Source organism: Protopterus annectens, chromosome 10.part0 (genome assembly GCF_019279795.1).
Source record: "Protopterus annectens isolate FY-2018-M chromosome 10.part0, PAN1.0, whole genome shotgun sequence".
NCBI lineage: Eukaryota > Metazoa > Chordata > Ceratodontiformes > Protopteridae > Protopterus > Protopterus annectens.
Genome location: NC_056744.1, coordinates 557827371 through 557847599, shown reverse-complemented (window position 1 = coordinate 557847599; position 20229 = coordinate 557827371).

The window sequence follows — 20229 nt, the reverse complement described above, 5'->3', positions numbered from 1 at the left end:
ATGCAGATGGAGTGTAAACACGGAAGGTCTCAGTTTGGACTGTACCATGTGTCCATCTACACAACTGCATACATGGACTGTACTGTGTGTTCATCTACACAACAGCATACTGGGCATGCTCACACACTTGCTGTTGCAAAGGGCCATCTTGCATGCAGATGGAGTGTAAACACGGAAGGTCTCAGATTGGACTGTACCGTGTGTCTATCTACACAACTGCGTACATGGACTGTACTGTATGTCCATCTACACAGCAACATACTGGGCATGCTCACACACTTAGCTGTTGCAAAGGCCTGTCATGCATGCAGATGGAGTGTACACACAGAAGGGCACAGTACAGAAAGGCACAGTAAGGTATACCTGTCCTCACGCACAGGGCGGTCACACATGCAGTGACCTGTACACACACAGCTGCCATCACAGCTGTCACAGGTGCAGGTCACACATGTACACACTGCAGTGTATATTGTAGCTGTCAAGTCATCACCATGTCATCGGTGCAGCACTACACAGCCTTACAGTACCACAACACCATGTGACACATGACCACTGGGCTGTACAGAGGTGTACACCAGCTGTGCAGAGTACACATGTACCAACAGGGATCCAACAGTTGTTATGCATTGCAATGATACCAGTATACATGAACAGGTCAGCTCAAGACATACCACGGCCCTTACACAGCTGTGACACATGACTGTTGCTGTACACCAATGAACACACGTCTGGATATGTCATACATGTGATTGTGTGGATGTGTGCATGGACTGCACACACAACACATACATACATAGCCTTTGATGTACCTCATGCATAACAGTGGCCTAATCAATGCTACACATGCAAATGGAAGGTGAGTCCATGTCTGTTGAATGCTCACACTACAGGGAGTAGCAATGTTGACCGGGACACATACCCTTGTACTGGTCGCCTGTGACACCCGTAATATCATACCACAGTCCATGTGTTATGTATGTCAACACACATGTCCAACAATAGCAATGCAGTACAAACATGGCAACAGGAGACACATGTGACATCTGTACTGTGCATGCAGCAACCATGCTTGTGCAGTGGCCGATGTCTGTAACATAGTTGCACCTAACTACGACATTCAGTCGCAATGCAGACCCATCATTGACACCTGTATAGGGTGACATACAAACAGCACGTATGGAGGGATGTGTGTACATAAAGTGGTGAACCACCTGTGTAGATTTATGTGTGCAGGGGGTGGCTCACAGTTGTGTCACACACCATCCTATCATGCCATGTGCAAACAGTACGTTATGTCGCTGTTACGTGACGGTGCTGACATAATGCATACACAGCGGTCAGGTGTTACCAACTATATGTCACATGGCACCTGTAACACCTACAACCTCCCATGTGCATATAGCAGCACATTTGCCAGATATAGCGTTGGTACACATAATGCAATCAATACCGCTGCATGTCTATCAAACTTGACATCATATGGCAGGTGTATCATTCCCAGCACTGCCATGTGTGTCCGAATGTGTGACTAGAGATGCCACATATCGCGTGGAATATGTCCCAGTTGTTACACATCCCTGTACACTATTGTAGAGATCTGTACATACGTCAGTGTGGGAAGCATGACGTCGGCCGGTGTGGTGCATCACACACGTCGGCTGTCAGTATACACATGTGTGGTCACCACAGTGTGTGTGTGTCTGTATATATGTCTGGTGCTTGGTGTGACTGTGTATGCTAATATACAGTGAGAAATGATCACTAACGCCACGTGGTGACTAACCCATAATGATGATGCAGTGCACTACCCTGTTGATGCCATAGGTCCCAGCCATACTGGCTACCTGTGCATGTTCCTTCTCTGTGACACGTCGTGTGGGTGCATAGTACTGTGAGGGTGATGACCACATAGGCAAGGGTCCCCACCTGAACACTATGGGGTGTGCGTTATAGTGGTGTACACCCCGTGAATGTGGCCATGTTCCCGTACTGTTACAGGGTCCTACTGCTGCACAGTGTGGCCTCCAGCTACCAAGTGACACCTCACATCATCATTGGCCAGACCACTGTGTACAACCCCTGCACCATGTCACCATACCTGTAATGTGTCCTGCTATGTATGTCATGTCTCTGTCCAGTGTAGCCTGTGGCACTGACCACATGCATCAGGTGCAGTATATGTGCGGACATCTGTGTCATGTTGGTGTTTCCAACAGTCAGGTTGAGGGTACATGTAGCATGCTGATATTGCCAGACGTGCCTTTGAGTAATCCACAGTTACACGTGGGGGAATGCAAACACTGCTACCTGTAGACACATGCAAGTACACCATAGGAGGGAACAAGGGTATCACAACCAACATGGTGCTACAGATGTAACCGAGACACATACCGTGAACACATCACAATGCATGCTGCACCTGCACTACATGGTATGACCGGTGCATGTCAACAGTACACAACCTATGTCACATACACATCTCTCAGTATTCACACACAACCACTGCAACATACACATCCCTCACTATGCATACACAGGTAATATTACATACACCTCTCACTATTCTGTTCACCCTGTGCATTAGAATATTTGTGCATAACCCTGCACCGATGGTGTGGATGACAGGGATGCAGCACAGGCTTCATCATATGCACAGAGTGATATGTTTGCCAGGGGCATAGGCTGCACCAATGAATAACATCATGTGTATGTGTAAGGGCCGGTGAGTTGATTGGACATGTCTGTTCAGACTGCATGTGGATGTTGTGGAGCCCTACAGTTGTGTTTGCTGTGTGCGTGTATGTGTGTACACAGTTCTGCCATTTGTGAGGCCTACACGGGGTATAATTGACAGCCCCAGATTGTACAGACCAGGTTGTACAGCTCACTGTGTCCGTCCATGGCCATGTGACCTGTGCCTGCCTGAGGTTGCACGGGCACTACCAGGTGGAGGTACAGAGTGGCTACTGTCCGACGACACATGTCCGCTGGAACCGTGTCCCCGCTGAGAACGTCCAGGGCCACGTCCACATGGCCTGCTGTGTCCTGGTGTTGACAGCGCAGCACTAGCTGCACTGCTACTGCTACCGGCACTATGGGAGCGGGCATGTGAGGTGGCACGCTCACGTCGACCTACACTAAGTGGTGTTGCTGGCCTACGTCCACGTGGCCTACGCCTCACTCCTACCAGATGTTCCAGCACAGACAGCTCCCGCTCGCTGATTGCCATGACTTGGTCAAGGATTCCGACCATTTCACCCAATCGCCTATCCAGAACATCAGCAATCTGCTGTTGAGCATTTGCCAATGCCTGGATGTTGTCATTTAGGGTATGGATAGCAGCCCTCTGCAGCCTCTGCCCTTCTCTGTTCTGCCATTCAGCACGTGCCTGTGCCACCATTACAGTCTGGAACATGTGTCTGGTGATTCCAGCTGCTGCGCTCTGTCCTGCAGGTGCATGTCTGCCAGAGGACCTCCTACGAGCAGCACCGTCCACATGCCTGTGTGGCACATCTGCAGTCATTACACTGACACCATGGTGTGTAGACACACCTTCTTTAGCCACCACACGTTCCTGTTACACGCTAACAGACACTGACTGTCCTTCCTCTATGGCCACTGGTGATGCGGTATGTGTTGGCAGCAGAACTGTGTGCGGGGAAGAGGGGGACATAGCTGGGATGGTAACCATTGGCACAGATTCAGCCCCTGACAACCCTGCCTGTACCTCATGCATATGTTCATCACCGCTAGTATCTGTGGGACACTAACATCAGATGGACCGCAGGAGGGTAACACACCTACATCACCTGTGAATGCAAAGAAATACTGTAAAGTACAATAGACACAGACACACACACACAGAGACACACACACACACACACACACACACACACACACACACACACACACACACACACACAGACACACACACACACACACAGACACACACACACACACACACACACACACACACACACACACACACACACACACACACACAGACACACACACACACACACACACACACACACACACACACACACACACACACACACACACACACACACACAGACACACCATGCATGTGATTTGTCAGATGGCATGCAGCATGCCTGTGATACAGCAGAGGGCATGCAGCTCAGACATTAATAGTGTTAGTAAGCATACCTCCTGGGGTGCACACTACAGCAAGCAGGTGTCATATCAGTAGCCATGCAGTTCACACAATCATGGTAGTATGCATGCATCCCTGTGATACACCATGTGGCCCAGAACAGGATAACAGTACACATGGCTGACGTGACCTTGACATGTAATCTGATGACATGTGCATTAACATGCATACATGTCTGACACAATGGTGTCCTGACACATGTACAGCATCATAATGGGCTTCACATTGCAGTGTTGTGTGTATGCCCTACAGATAGAATGCATGTTTAGCAAATGTGCATGAGCATGGGAGGATAGTGTGAGCCATCTACATTGCTATGCAGTGTGAAGTACAGACACTGTGCCATTGCATGGCATCATGAGGCATCTATGTTGCTGTAGAATGCATAATATGTACACATTGCATAGCCATAACTGCAACACAGTCGTGATGTTCAACAGATCGTATATGGTAGACTTCAGTGACACCTCCAGTAGCTGTGCACAGGCTTTTAGGATGTCCAGTGTACCACATCAACTGTATAATTGGTCAACTACGGCTATAATTGGGCCATGTGTGGACAATGTGCAACAGGGTGTATACACATCCCATGTACTGTGTGGCTACATGTCTCTGGCCATCCCCCATGGCCGTGTTGTCCCATATGACATACACCCATAGATGTCAGATATGTCACAATCCACAGGGCTATGCAGACAACGGGTTGTATGTTTGGTATGTGGGGTATAGTTCATACGATAGTGTGACAATATTGCAGACAGAACACTACATGTCTGGGACATGTCAGGTGGCACATCACAATGTGTGCACCCAATGCAGGGGCATATGACACAATGGTGACACCTGTGGGCTGCCCATATCACAGCTCACTGTGTGGTACTGTGTGCGTACCACACATGTTGTTCCAATGCATACTACATATGCCTCCATTGTAGAACACCTCCACCATTGTATGCACAGCTGACCACACATGTCACAATGACAAGTACTGTGGTTTCAAGTCGGTGTATCATTTTGTTTGTATATATTGCACATGGGTGGCCTGTGTGAATGATGGGTGATGCGACCTGCATATCGTGACTGGAACAAACATCAGGTGTGCAAGTGTTAACTGGCCACATGGCAAATAGATCTACACTGTAACATGCCTGATACTGATGACAGTCTCACCTGCAACGGACTCATGTCTGTGCGGCATGCCAGAGGTACCTGTATAGGGGTGACACAGCAGTATGAACATTATCCATGACTGTATGACAGCCACAGGTTGCACTGTGCATGTGAACACATTCACCTGTGTAATAGCATATAGTATGCTATTACACAGGTGAATGTGTGTAATAGCATACTATATGCTATTACACAGGTGTAATAGCATATAGTATGCTATTACATACATTCACCTGTGAAATAGCATATAGTATGCACATGTGTGCATACACAGCGTAGCATATTGTAGTATGCAGCATGTGTGTCCACATACCTTGCATATGTTGTTACTTTACATAATGTACAGTGACACATGCAACTAAATGGGATATAATAGCCATATGTGCAGTACTGACTTACCAGGCAACTCCAGGCTCATTGGTTGGGAGACACCCACCTCCACGATGGCAGCTAGTTTTTGTGGATGCTGTTCCCTGGGTGTCCCCAGACTGGCCAGTAGCTCCTAGGTGTGTGTGAGTGGGGGCTGGGTTGGTGACACACCACCTGTTCCACCTTGTTCCCTGGCAATTGCAGTGGCACACTGTTTTGCATGTCGTATCAAGTCCGTGCAGTGTCTGTGCACCTGCTGGTAGGTGTGGTTATGGCCACCCACATCGTTCACCCTCCTGCGTGGATCCTGCCACAGGTCATCCCGCTGCTGGGCATGCTGTGGCACATGGCTGAACAACAAGTCATAGTTGTCATGGAGCTGTGGGATGAGGACATCATCCTCCTGGCGGCTGTATGCTGGGAGGCGTGTACGGGGCATTATCTGTAAGACATAATGATGGTGACAGGTCACAGTTTCAGAGATGTACAGAGATACTGCTGCACATACATTTCTATGACATCTACTACATCTGCACAGTTATCTTTGCAAAGCATCATGACACTGACACGACTGACGTGTTTGTGTCACACACGTCACACCCATTATGCATTGGATATCATCACCATATATGTGCGTCACCTCATTACAGTGTTCATACTCCATGTAAATGCTGTCTTGCTGTGGGCATGTCTATTTGCCTGCACTTGTGTTCTTAACCTATCTGCACATGCCTGGATGTGTCCACGGTAATGCTGTTGACCTGGATGCTGTGTATATGTCACATATCAACACAGACACAGCCGTAATGGACTTGAGCAGTGACAATGCACACATATGCATGGACACCTGTACATGCATGTGTTTTGCCATATACATCTACACAGCACTGTACAACTGTTCAACATCTTGCCACGGATCACCTGTATTGCACATGCGATAGACATGGGACAATGGCTAGTCAGACGACATTCGCAGGGATGGTTATCAACCATAGCATGTGCGGGCACGGTTTCCAAGCTGTAACAGACAGCCATTATGCCACCGCAAGGTGCATCAGTGCCACATTACTGATCCAGTCAGTTGATAGTACATCTACCATGCGGCCATCACACCATGTATGACTGGGATGACATGTGCAGCTTTGATGGACAGGGTTGCATGGTATGGCGGGAGTATGTCACATATATGGCACAGGGATCGTTCCAGCCTGTGGCGATCCTAGTATTAGGATGGTGGCTGTCCATGACATATGTCTTATAGATCAGGATATGGACATGTAGCATGTCCATCATCATGGTGTAGCAAATGTCTTTCTGCAAGGTAGACAGCATGCTGCATAGTGGAGGTGAGGATTGTGAAGGCTGGTATTGCACATCCATGCATAGCCATTACCCCTTAAAGGTGGTATGTGATCCAATATTGGTCACCACAGTGCTGTTTATGCCTGTCCAGTGATCTCCGTGCTCATGGATGGCACCCTGACATGACATGGGTACCTCATATGACTACCTAAGGGGCCTGGAGACATCACCAAGTCGGGGGGTGCACTGCACAGCACCATCCCTTACACAGTGTCCATAATGTTGACCACAGCCTAGGTAGTAGTTTATGGGTACAGGGATGTTCACCTAGCGGTGACAATGCTGGTATCATCCATCAGACTGTGCACATATGTCACACACCTCACCCACACAGCCCATTCTGTATGTTGTTCACAACACTGACACAGCTATACTGATAGGTCATGGCCATTCACAGCCTTACATACACAGATGCCTAACATTTGTCTGTGTGGTATGGGCTACAATGAGGGTGGGGTACAACACATTAACCCTGTTCTTCTGTAGCTGGCACTGGTGTGATGTGCACATGTCACTCTTGCACCTTTTGTAGTTGTGAGTCTGTCAACAGGCCACTGGTGGAACACTCCTGTGACATACAAAGGTATTTGTAATCAAACATCCGTGCTGTCTTGTACATCTGTACTGCTAACATCTACAGTGATAATGGTTCATGGACATGCACACCATACTCAGCAGGGTTATAGTGCAGTGCCACCCAAAATGACTGTCATCACCACTTGTGGGTTGATATTATCCAACACCCTATCTGTATTGTATGGTCATGCTAGATACTTGTTCAGAACTTGTGAGCATGTCATGAGCTACTGATTACTATAGCACCCATTCCACACCATTTCCCACAGGTACACTGGCTGTCCTACACTTCCCAGCTTGCTTATGGTACAACAGCTGTCGTACACACTTAACGCACATATCCTGTGGGACATGGTTGTATATACAGGCATGTCCACCTGTCACGTACCAGTGCTACTGCCTGTCTATATGAGGGATATGTCGTACATGTGGCAATAGAGCAATTGTCTCATGTACACATTCAATGCTCACCTCCCAACATACGACACTACAGCCTGTGGGATGCACTTCTGCAACCGTGCTGGGGGCATAGCTCTCAAGTGTACCTCGTTACGAGGAACGTACCTCATTTGGGGTCTTAAAAGGTGCATGTTACTCAAGGTTCCACATTGAAAAGGTCTGTCACACATTCATTGTTGGACATTGTTTACCTGCTAGCCATGGCTAAATAGATGGGAATCATATTAATTCATTAGAATATCTTTTTATATGTAAAACCAGCCTATGTTAGCCATCATATGCCCTTCCTAGTTGAAGCTGTTAGTAAGCCAGTTGTAAGTGTTCCACGTTTTGCCCATTTGTCACACATTATGAGGGCTAATGTTCCTCATTTTGGGGACAGGAGGTTGACAGCTATGGCTGGGGGTAATGCTGTCACCAACCCTGACTGCACCTGACAGTCATTTGGGGATGTGTAACATTCGCACCACACCCCACCCATCACATAGTCTCACATGATCTACACCATTGGCCACACCTACGAGGACAACTTGTGCAGTACATCTCCATACTCAGTGCAGGCACCAGAGGTAGCCCCCATCATGGAAGACAACATCACCAACTTATAGCCCACAGACTCATGTGTGCCCATCACATACAGCCAATAGGGAGTTATAACATTCACAACACACCAGTCATAGGTGACTCTGTAGGGAGTCACACTGCAGTTCCACACAGCAGGCTACACAAGGCGATAGTCGCTTACATCTTGCTGTCGGGTAACTGCTTCTGCAACATAACCTATGCACCCATGCCACACCTCACCAGGTACGATGTGACTGTCATTCTCCATGTTAGTGTGACTGCCCTGTGATGCCACTTCACAGACTACGTGTGCAGGGGCATGCAATAGTTCACCAGTCTTATAGCCCTGAAGGTGTGTGCCAAGCCCTGGGGAGCATTTTGCATTCGTCCGGACATGATACCACTGTACAACAACCGACTGTGTCACTTCAACAGTTGCCTATGCTCCTATTGTCATTCCACAGGCATCTGGTATGTGTCCGCTTTGACTGACCTGGTCAAACTCACTGCTGTGGCACAGATGACTTGCACCTGTCAGCCCTGGGAGAACAGCTCACATGTAAGGCTCGTGCTGCTTCTATAATGCCTGTCTTGCACAGTTTCCAATAACTGTCACCGGCAGAACGGGAACTGGCAAGCACGACATGGGGTCATGTGACACAATGCTTGCATCTTCCTCTGTGACGCACGCAGGCAAGGCACACCTTATAATGCACCACTCAAACATCTCTGCAGTGACTGGGACCTGCCTCTAGGCTCTGCAGAGCACACCTGCAATGACAGGTTATAGACAGACTATACCTTTCAGGCACATACCTGGACCTGCAAACCCACAGCTGAGGGGTTCCCATATCCCACTATGTTGTGCACACATCCTGGCTAGTTACTTAGCACAATGCATCAGAGGTGCTCCACGTGCAACTAACTGTGTCCGGGACCGCTATACACATTGTAACAAGCTACAGAGTCAACATCATACCCCACGGTTAACATACCTTATTTGTTGGTATATTGGACAGTGGGCCTCAGACAGCTACTACTGATGTGTGACTGACACTACCCCACACTTAACTGGGATAGCCACTCATGTACCGACACATCCATGAGTCATAACCTCCACTCTGCTGGATCAACCCATACACACCACCTCCAAGACCTACATTAACCTTGACATGAACACTACCACCATGTGACTGGTGTTACACACCTGGGGTTATCCCCTCATTGGTGGATTCCGAACATATGCTAATCAACCTTGTTAGCCACATCCTGGCACCACACCCATCACAGCATATACAGTACATGAGTACTACAACACCTACCACAGACGTCTGCTGACAGTGGCTGTTAACGTCATGACACCCGTGCAGATGGACAATGCACATACAAATGCTGACACATACCCCAGTGCACTTCATTAGCATGTACACAACTGCATGGATCATGCTATTCCACACAGAGCCATGATGGTTCACACCAGATAACAGACGCCACTCTGGTGGTCATGTTCCATGGACATATGATGTACAACAACAGGTGTAGACTGTTGCACAGTGGTGTACATTCCCATGGGTGGGGTGGATCACTGGTCAGCCGTGGTAGGGCCACAGGGTCCCTCATCACATACTCCAAGACTAGCTACATAAACGTGATCATGACACATTCCGTGGTGTACCACCAGGCATTATGGTGGTATGTCAGTAGTCGATGGCAACACCCACATCTGCTGTCACATACAACAGTCACTCAGGAACATTACAGACCCAGGTGATATTGGCAACATGCTGGAGGATGGATTCAATGCTAACATTACACCCTCTCACTCACTACAGGGCCACAATCCATACAGGAACATTGTGGTGTCCCTGTGGTCACACCTACACAGTACTGACCTGCACTCTATATGTCCTGGGACACTGGCCCCGTGTCACCTTCCAACGTCCCAGGCTGTGATGTCCACCAACCTCTGAATGACATGTCTCCCCACTAGGCCACCATATTCAGTAATAGCCTTGTTTCAGACATTGTAGCCCCTGAATGGCACACAGCAGCATTTATCACACTACACACAGGTGGCACCACAATGCACGAGTGGGACTATAGTCCTACACACCTGACTGGACTGTTCTGCATGGCTATGGGGCACATCATCAAGGACGTCATTCATAGAGACATTGTTGGGCTCCCGTCCTTTGCTGCCACCCGGGTTGGGCTTGTTAGGGCCAGAGCATGGCCCCTACACATGGTGGACTCCTTTCATACAGTTACCTGGGCAGTTGCTGATGGTACGTGAGTCCACACATCCTACATTGTCCTCTCATTGCCTTTCAGCACCATTCTCCATTCTGGTATTGACAACATACACATCCACCTGCACATCGTACCCTATGTCTCAGGATGTTATGCAATGTGGCTCATGGACAGGACACACACAGTGAGGCCAGCATACCGTAGTACCTACTACATGTCAGGTACATTTGGCATACCACAGTCCTCAGTCATAGGGCCCCCTCTTGTTCAGTATATGCTTCTCTGCAGTACAGGCTAGCACAGGGGACTTTCCCTGCCTAGCTTTCAAACCCCTGCATACAAAGCGCCATGATTGCTCCACCAGCTGATACTGACTCCATCCATATGGGTGTCGCTGTGACAGATACATGATATGACTATCATGGCATCAAGCTGCATGACACAAGGTGCATGAACTTCACCTTTGCATTACACCATTCACCCACTGACTGTCACATGGGTGGTAGTCCCCTACATACATATCACATTGTACATGTTTGCAGTGCACACATATGTCGCACCCACTCCTGTGGTTACCGTATTGCCACTGTGGCATGGATATCCTTCTACGTGGCCACACCTATCTGTACTGGGTGTGTAGCTGGTACATAGGCACCCATTGAACCTCTGAACTCAAGACATCTACACACATTCAAGGGTACACCACCCCATTTAGGGTGTACCTTACACAACAGCTACAGCTTTACATACCACAACATTAACACGCCATGACGTTTACTGAGCTCCGACAGTTTAAGTATGCGGCTGCACTACGGACACCACATCTGTACACATTTGCATACTACATACTCAGGGGTGACCTCTGCTGATCAGACAGGGCCCATGTCCACAACATTATTAATGGATATCCTCCTCATACGCAACATAAGCAGAAGCCACTGTGAGCAACATGCTCATGGATATGTGCACACACGCCACAATGAGTGGGATGTGCTTGAGGGTTACATTCCCAAACCGGACACTCACCATGCTTTGGAACATAAGTCCTATGTACATCACGCAGGGACACTCAGTAGCACTGTTCATGTGATACCTCCCTTGGTGGTTGGGAGACACATGTAGGCCTGGGATCACTGCAGTGGCTGTACTGTGCAGAGGTGCAGGTGACACATGGCTCTGCTGTTCACAGGACACTATCCTAGAGAGGTGCCACTAGTGTGAACACTGTAGTTGTGCTTACACATGGACTTGCCAGACTTCATAGTACCCCACTGTGCACCTGTGAAGCTATTACATGTCCTTTGTGCATGGTTACTTGGTAGCCCTTCCATTTAGCTTAGCTATCATGCTATTACAATGTTCCATACCTACAAGCCATATGTATCCTGTTATTGTACATGCCAATAGACGATACCTGTGGTATGCATGATATGCCTGTTATGCTGTGTAGAATATCTGTCATATCTACCTACAATACTATACATTACACATATTTCACATAGTATCCCATAATGCAAAGCATACGTGCACAGCGGGACGACCTTAGATATGTCATTAACGTTATATGCCCATACACATGCGTGCTGTGACAGTATATCAACATATACTATCCCCTGCTATGGCACGTCCTTGTTCGACATACCCTACCACTGATGGCGGGTTGTATGGAATTGTTCTGTTTAACGCCCTCATGTAGCATCCCTTGTGGTGTCTGTGCTGTGTACCTTGTGTCCCACTGCTGGACGTACAGTTTCTACAAGCGTTAGTACGCTCAGCAAGACATCACTACATAAATACCTTTCCCCACTTTATGCATTGCGGACACGTTTAATTAATGCAAACCAGGCTATACATCCAGTAAAACTAATTAATACAGATCATGCTATACATAACCTTACATATTGGGTGTTCTACATACCTTTTTTATCGTTACGGCGTTTCATTTCTATCTCTCTCACAGTGTTTCAACTGGTATTCGGTATGAACATACGGTTTGAATGTCTGGCAAGTCATCCTTAGATACGTCGATACCTGTAACATGTGGATTCATCCCGCCAATTGGTGTACCTGAGTGACTAATTACTTGCATATCAGCTGTGCAGCTACTCCATTCGCCAATTACGCGGCAACAGTGGGCTATAATTGAATTCTCCACTTGGGCGTTGCCTATTGGCCCTACCTTCAGGGAGACGGTCTGTATTGTGTTTTGTTATGTGTAATTGCAACTGCTATGCATGGAGACAAGTATACTTTGGATTCATGTCCCCCGTGGATTGTGTGTGACAGGTAGAGAATTTGGTTCAACATGTGGGTGTACCTGTCATCCCAACGTCTGATAACGGAGTATTGCAAACAAAACCTGTAACATGGCTGTTTGTTCCATTATACAACGCCTGCAATTTTGCATGACACCTTTAATTGTGTCTCTCACACGGTACGTTGAGGGTTCTGCAGATGTAATTGATTGACTGGATGTTTGTGCTGCTATTACAGTCTGTATTGCTATAGTTTCTAGTGTGGGGGATGTCGGTGGGTGTACGTAGCATATACAGGTTTGTAGGCCTTGCATTTCTACATAATCCGTATATATGTGTGTGGGCTCCGTCCCTAATTAGAGAGCTAACAGTTAGTAGACTTATGTTATGGGATTGTACGTTGGGCCATTGTTAATTGGTTTCTATATCGTCTGCAGGCGAGCTTGCTACTTGTATACCTCCGGAATTGCAGCGATATATCAAGGGATATGTGTGACAGCTATCCCTTGTATTTCTGTCCCAGATATTTGCAGTCATTGCGGTTGTGTTGGTAAAAGAGCCTGTTTGCCATGGGTTGCCACCTTTTCATATGGTCATTGTTGGACACTTGCGGGACACACAGCGGTGTTTACAGGCCAACACGTAGCCATGGTCAGTACACAGGTTAGCACATACTTTTATCCTCAATACATACCTATTGTTGTGGGACTTTGGCTACTTATCATATTGCATGTAACATTTACGTTTCTTACATACAGGCATGACTATTAAATATGACTATTACATTATATATGGGACATATTAATGTCCTACCATCTCGGACATTTGCCCTTTGTACTGTTTTATGTCAGGACACACCTGCCCAGGGTGGGGCTGTCCCTCCTACTGTGGGACAGGTAGTAACTGTATGCCTACGGCTAGCTATATCCACACCTACCATACTGATCTGCCTCTGACTTGGCACTAACAAACACATGTTGCGGACACACACACACATTACAGTCACACGGAGATGCACACGACATCCTCAATGCACACTTACACAGACTACGGCACTCACAAATACAGTTGAACACAGTACCTACGTGGACCGCAACACCGGCAGCAGTGACTAAATGTCCCTTCATATCATCATACTATTACTCGCGGCTGTACTGTTCCGGTACTGTGTTCTATCGGTCTTTCAGCCTCATGGTTACGCATGTCGGTATGTTACACATTCCATAGTTGGCGGTATCCTATTTATTTGTACCTCCAAGGTGTTATGAATGTCGTTGAACTATCTATTATATTTGCAGATATCGCTGAATCCATCTATATCAACATATATCACTCTATTGCCCTTTCTATCTGTATTATATATATGCATATGTGTACATATATATATATATCTATATATATATATATATATATATATATATATATATATATATATATATATATATATATAATATATATATCTATATATATATAACTGGCGGGGAACGTGACAGGCACACAGCACCACCATGTGCTGTAAGGCTCATGTACTGTTCAGGTGTTGGCATTCCGTGTTCCACTAGCTGTTGTGTTTACAATGTTTGAGGGCTGCCTATGTAGGAGTCACACATTGGGCCACCTATACATTACAATTTACAGGTGGTCATGTTTGTGTGCCATCCATTTTACTGTGTGTGCAGGTGGAGAGGTGTCAGTCCATAGAGGCCTACACTGTCAGAGTATGTGCTATACGTTCCCGCTTTGCCAAGGCATAGGCATATTGGGCACACCTCCATCTGTCTACTGGGGTGGGCACAGTGTGTTCATGGTCTGAATCCCTCTGTGCCTGTAATGGCCTTGGCAATTGCAGTGGGCTATGAGGGCCTTCACCATTTTGTCCCTGCTGCAGCTGCTTCCGCAGGATTATATTATGTAGCATGGCACATACTATGACTATGTGGGCACACATGGCTGGAGAGTACTGCAAGGCTCCCCCAGATGTATCCAAGCACCAGAACCGTGATTTCAGCATCCCGAACACATGCTCTATGATGATTCTGGTTTGTGCGTGTGCCTCATTATGGCGTTCTTGCATGGGTGTGTGTGCATTTCTGATGGGAGTCATCATCCATGGCTCCAGTGCATAGCCAGCATCTCCCACAAGATGGCCATGTGGGATGTCCCCCCTGACAAATACCTGATACAGCTGTGAGGCATGCCAGATATGGGAGTCATGGTAGCTTCCAGGGCTGCCAGCACACACATCCATGATAATGCCCTGGGCATTGCACACGACCTGGCAGTTGATGGAGTGGAATCCCTTGTGGTTTATGTAGCGCCTACCATGCTCACCGGGTGGTGACTTGATTTGTATGTGCATGCAGTCTATCGCACCCAGTACCTCCGGGTAGTGTGCCACATGGTGGAAGTGGCGCATATTGCTGGCCAACTCCTCCTGAGTTCGGGGGAAGTATATTTGCTCATTGGCATGTGGTAACATGGCATCCAGGAACTGGTGTAGTACCCTGGATGCTGATGCCTGTGAGATCCCCATTATATCTCCAGTTGGCCTTTGAAATGTACCTTGTGGCCAGTATTTGCAGGCTTACACATACCTTCGTGTCCACTGTGATGGGTTCCCCTCTGTTGTTTCTGGTTCTCAGGCGTGGCCGGCACAGCTCCACTATTTGCTGTAAGATGTCCCTGTCCACCCTGTAATGCTCTACTATCTCCAGATCATGTAGCCCCTGGTAGGTTACCCTTGGTCTAAACACTCTCCTTCTCCTCCGAGGCCTGCGGTGGTTGTCGGCATCATCCTCCACAACATCGTCAGTCTCTAACACATGCTGATGAATCACAGCTATGGCAGCTCCCAACATGTACATTTTAAAAGTTCCCAGTGTGTTTACACCTATGGTGCAGTGTTTGGGAATACACAGGTGTGTGTAGGGTGCTTTCACACTTTATACTATTGTGCTGTGAACACCGATGATGTCATAGGGTGTGTATGTACGATCATAACTACAGGGTATCTTATGTGTTTTACTGCCGGAACTACTATTGTGGTGCCTTTGGTGTTGAATTACATTTGGCTGCCGTGGATTACCTCTTGACCTTCCCTTTACATTTCTGCACGTTGCACCTACCATTTTCTGGCGTGCATCCTGCAGCCTACTTTCATTTGTACTTTCCTGGACCTGGCGTATCTTGTGTTATGTGTGCTACTGCCGGTCTGCTGTCAGTTTGCTTTGCTCTGCTGTGTCAGGTCTCCTATCTTTGCAATCCAATACCTCCCCTCCTTTCTTGGCATTCCAATGCCTCCCCTATCCTGTTTTGCAGGTTTCTGCAAGCAGACTTGTCAGCTGCCGTCGATTGGCCATCGTGGGTTGATTGGTGTTGATTGCTCATTAGTACTCCAATTACCCTACTTCAGCATTTCCTTCTTTTCTTCCCCTGACCTTCCTGTTTGTGCTATTGTTCGCGGCATGTGCATCCGATTACTGGGTTTCGGGCACGTTTTCATCCCCATACACATGCACTTTTGGGCACCATGTGTGCTCTCAGCTAAATGATTCTATACCTTCCTCCCCACCCCTGTCCTGCAGCTTTGCTTAGCAACGGACAGGCCAGATTTGCATTGCTCCAATGTGCTTACTGCTACGGTGGCACACCCCTCTGCTGATGTCATGTATCTCCTCTGAGCCACTCCTCAGTGTTATACCGCTGCTCCGTATGGTACAACCTTCATCCGGCGGGACAATTGCGATTCAGTATTATCTGCCTCATTTGCATGGCATTGACTACTAATTCATAGTTACCGCGCCGAACACTATCGCAGGCCCTTAGCAACCCTTGCACCTTGGTTGTGGTGTTCCATGCCTACCATTGTGTATTATGCTGTAAACCTGATTTCTATTACGTTGCGATTTTATGACATTTTTATATTATTTCTTTATGTTACAGCTTCGCACATGCCCTGCGGTTGTGCTGTGCGTTACTGTGGACATGACATTAAATGTTGTTATTTACGTGTTGTGCATCTTTTCTTATGCCATTGGCTGTGTATTTCGCCATTGGCATATGTTAACATTGTGATACCTGGGTCTGGCCCGCTTCCATAGCTCCGATGTTCTGTTTGGGAAAATGTAAACCGTGTTTTTTGGTTTACATTTCCATGGGCTTATGCTACACCTGCACCACTTCATGAATCACTATATGCCTTCATTTGCATGGTGCGACACTGCGCATGGGGTGATTAGCATACCTAAGCCGGGGGCTGCGCAGTTCTGGCGTACACCAGTAGTGCACGTGGAATTGGATCGTACCTGAATCGCTCGACGGCCATATTTGGCATTATACCGCCTGCGCCTGTCGCAAGCTTCATGAATCCCGGGGTGAATCTTAGACTTGTCAGCAAATTCTTATTTTGCAACAGATCATAAGTAACTTCTTGTGAAGTACTAGTAGTGGAGAAATTGATAACTATTTAACAGGTTAGGAATATCTTGATTTTGATGACCCCTGGGGTAGGCCACTGTCAGTAAAGTAAGAGAACTCTTACAGCAGCAAACATAATTTTCAGGTGTACCTTTGATTTGAAAGAATTCAGAAACAAAGCGTTCATTCTCCTGTTCTACAAAGGAAACAACAAAAAGCAGGTCCTATTTACCACTGGATCAAGAAACAAAACAAAAATGCATTATAAATGCACACTGTCATTAAAAAATAAAGATTAAAAAAGATATTTCAGCTGAAAGTCTAACTTGCCTTCCTATCTTTTAGATTTTTTTTCAAGAAAAACTCCAGATGAAATTTCATTTTTAACATTTATTTTCTATTTGCAGTGTGTATTTATTATCCAGTTTTGCTTTGTTTGCGTACCTTGATTATTGTAGTACTATATTTTTTACACCTTACAAGTAGAGGGCCATCAGGCTGTTGGAACAGCTTTGGAGTAAAGTCATCAAATGGATGTCTGGGACAGAAAATAAAGGATATGACACTGGATAAGCCAAAAAAGAAACTAGAAAAGATAGGTAGGATATGGTAATGGTGCCCAATGTCATGCAGTGGAAACAAAGAGGGACATTCTGATTAGGAGGGACATGGCAAAAGGAAAACTGACAGAGAATTTTAGGTACTAACTATTTTTCTTGATCTGAAAGGGACTGCTTTGCTACAGAGGTGGCTGCAGTACCATGGAATAACCTACCAGAAAGGGCAGTAAAGAGAGAATCCAGATGGGATGAGACAGGTGGTGAAAGAGCAAGGGGGAAGAGAGGACAGAGAAGAAGGAGAATGGTATGTCCACTTAAATGGCAAAGCAGATAGCCGAAATTTTCCCTGCCATCATACAAATTTAATACTGTTTGACTGTAAGATATTATATATGAGGAATCCTAGCTTTAAATTATAGATTTAGTCAGTATTGGTTACCAAATAATGGTGCACGTAGGCTGATAATATTTTAGTATTTAAGACTATTTATTATTATTATTTTATTTCTGTTTAGTAACTGATATAGAAGGTTTCGATCCTTGGTTGGGGTGCCTTCTGTGCGGAGTCTGCATGTCCTCCCTATGGTCACGTGGGTTTCCTCCGGGTACTCTGGTTTCCTCCTACATCCCAAAGACATGCTGTAGGTGGATTGGACACTGTAAATTGGCCCTAGGTGTGAGTGAGTGTGTGTGTGTGCCTTCTGTGGAAGGTTGGGTGCCGGGCTGGCACCTCGACACCATAAAATTCCACTGACAATCATGAGCAGACAGGTGATCCGCTCTGGCAACCCCTAACCGGGAAAAGCTGAATGAAGAAGAAGAAGAATTGATATATAAGGTGAGGTCTAAAAGACCCAATTCAGACACATTCCTATAGAGTAAAATAAAAGTAGTTTACATTTCTTCAGAAGATATTAAGTATTGTAATAAGTGTCTGCAATGTGTAGAATTTAGACATATTGTAGTGATCTTTTACAAATTACTCTGTGTAAGGTACATTACACATATTACTTGGAGAGAATAACACTATGCCGCCAGTAAACTACGAGTTAGTTCAGCAGTCATTTACACTGTAAAATGTACAAATACAAAACACGTGTAGACTCTTAATGGTGGGAATACTAGTAAGTGACCAGTTGATGGTTTTACTGAGAGTTACTAAGGTGGATTTAGAAGAATTTATTTGTAAGAGTCATACAGGCAGTTTAAATTTGAGGAGATTATAACAGTCATTAAGATCAGGCATATTTGTAACTCTCATTATCATTCATTAATGCAGCTATTGTCCATGCACAGCAAAATACTGGAAAATGTATATAACCAGAACAGAGGAAGTACATATCCTCATCCCAGCATTAGTGACTGTATCTGTAGAACATACAACGCTGTGCAAATAACCTAGCATTTCTGTAACTTTAGACTAAAGTACATATTGTTATGTCAGCATCAGCTACTATATCTATAGTATATATGACACTGTAAATACAATGCAACATTTATGCAATTTTAGACTAAAGTACATATTATGTCTGCATTAGCAACTGTATCTATAGTATATATAACACTAAAATAATGCAACATTTATGCAATTTTAGACTAGATAAAGTACATATTATTATGTCAGCATTAGCTACTGTATCTATAGTATATATGACACTGTAAAAATAATGCAATATGTATGCAATTTAAGACTAAAGTACATATTGTTATGTCAGCATTAGCTACTGTATCTATAGTATATATGACATTGTAAAAATAATGCAACATTTATGCAATTTTAGACTAGATAAAGTACATATTGTTATGTCAGCATTAGCTACTGTATCTATAGTATATATGACACTGTCAAAATAATGCAACATTTCTGAATTTTATACTAGATAAAGTACATATTGTCATACCAGCATTAGTTACTGTATCTATATCACATATGACACTGTAAAAATAATGAGACATTTATGTAACGTTAGACTAGATAAAGTACATATTGTCATACCAGCATTATGGTGGTATGATGTCCCACTCACCAGGCTAAACAAGGAGAAGGTTACTGTCAGCTGCCTGTCAGGTG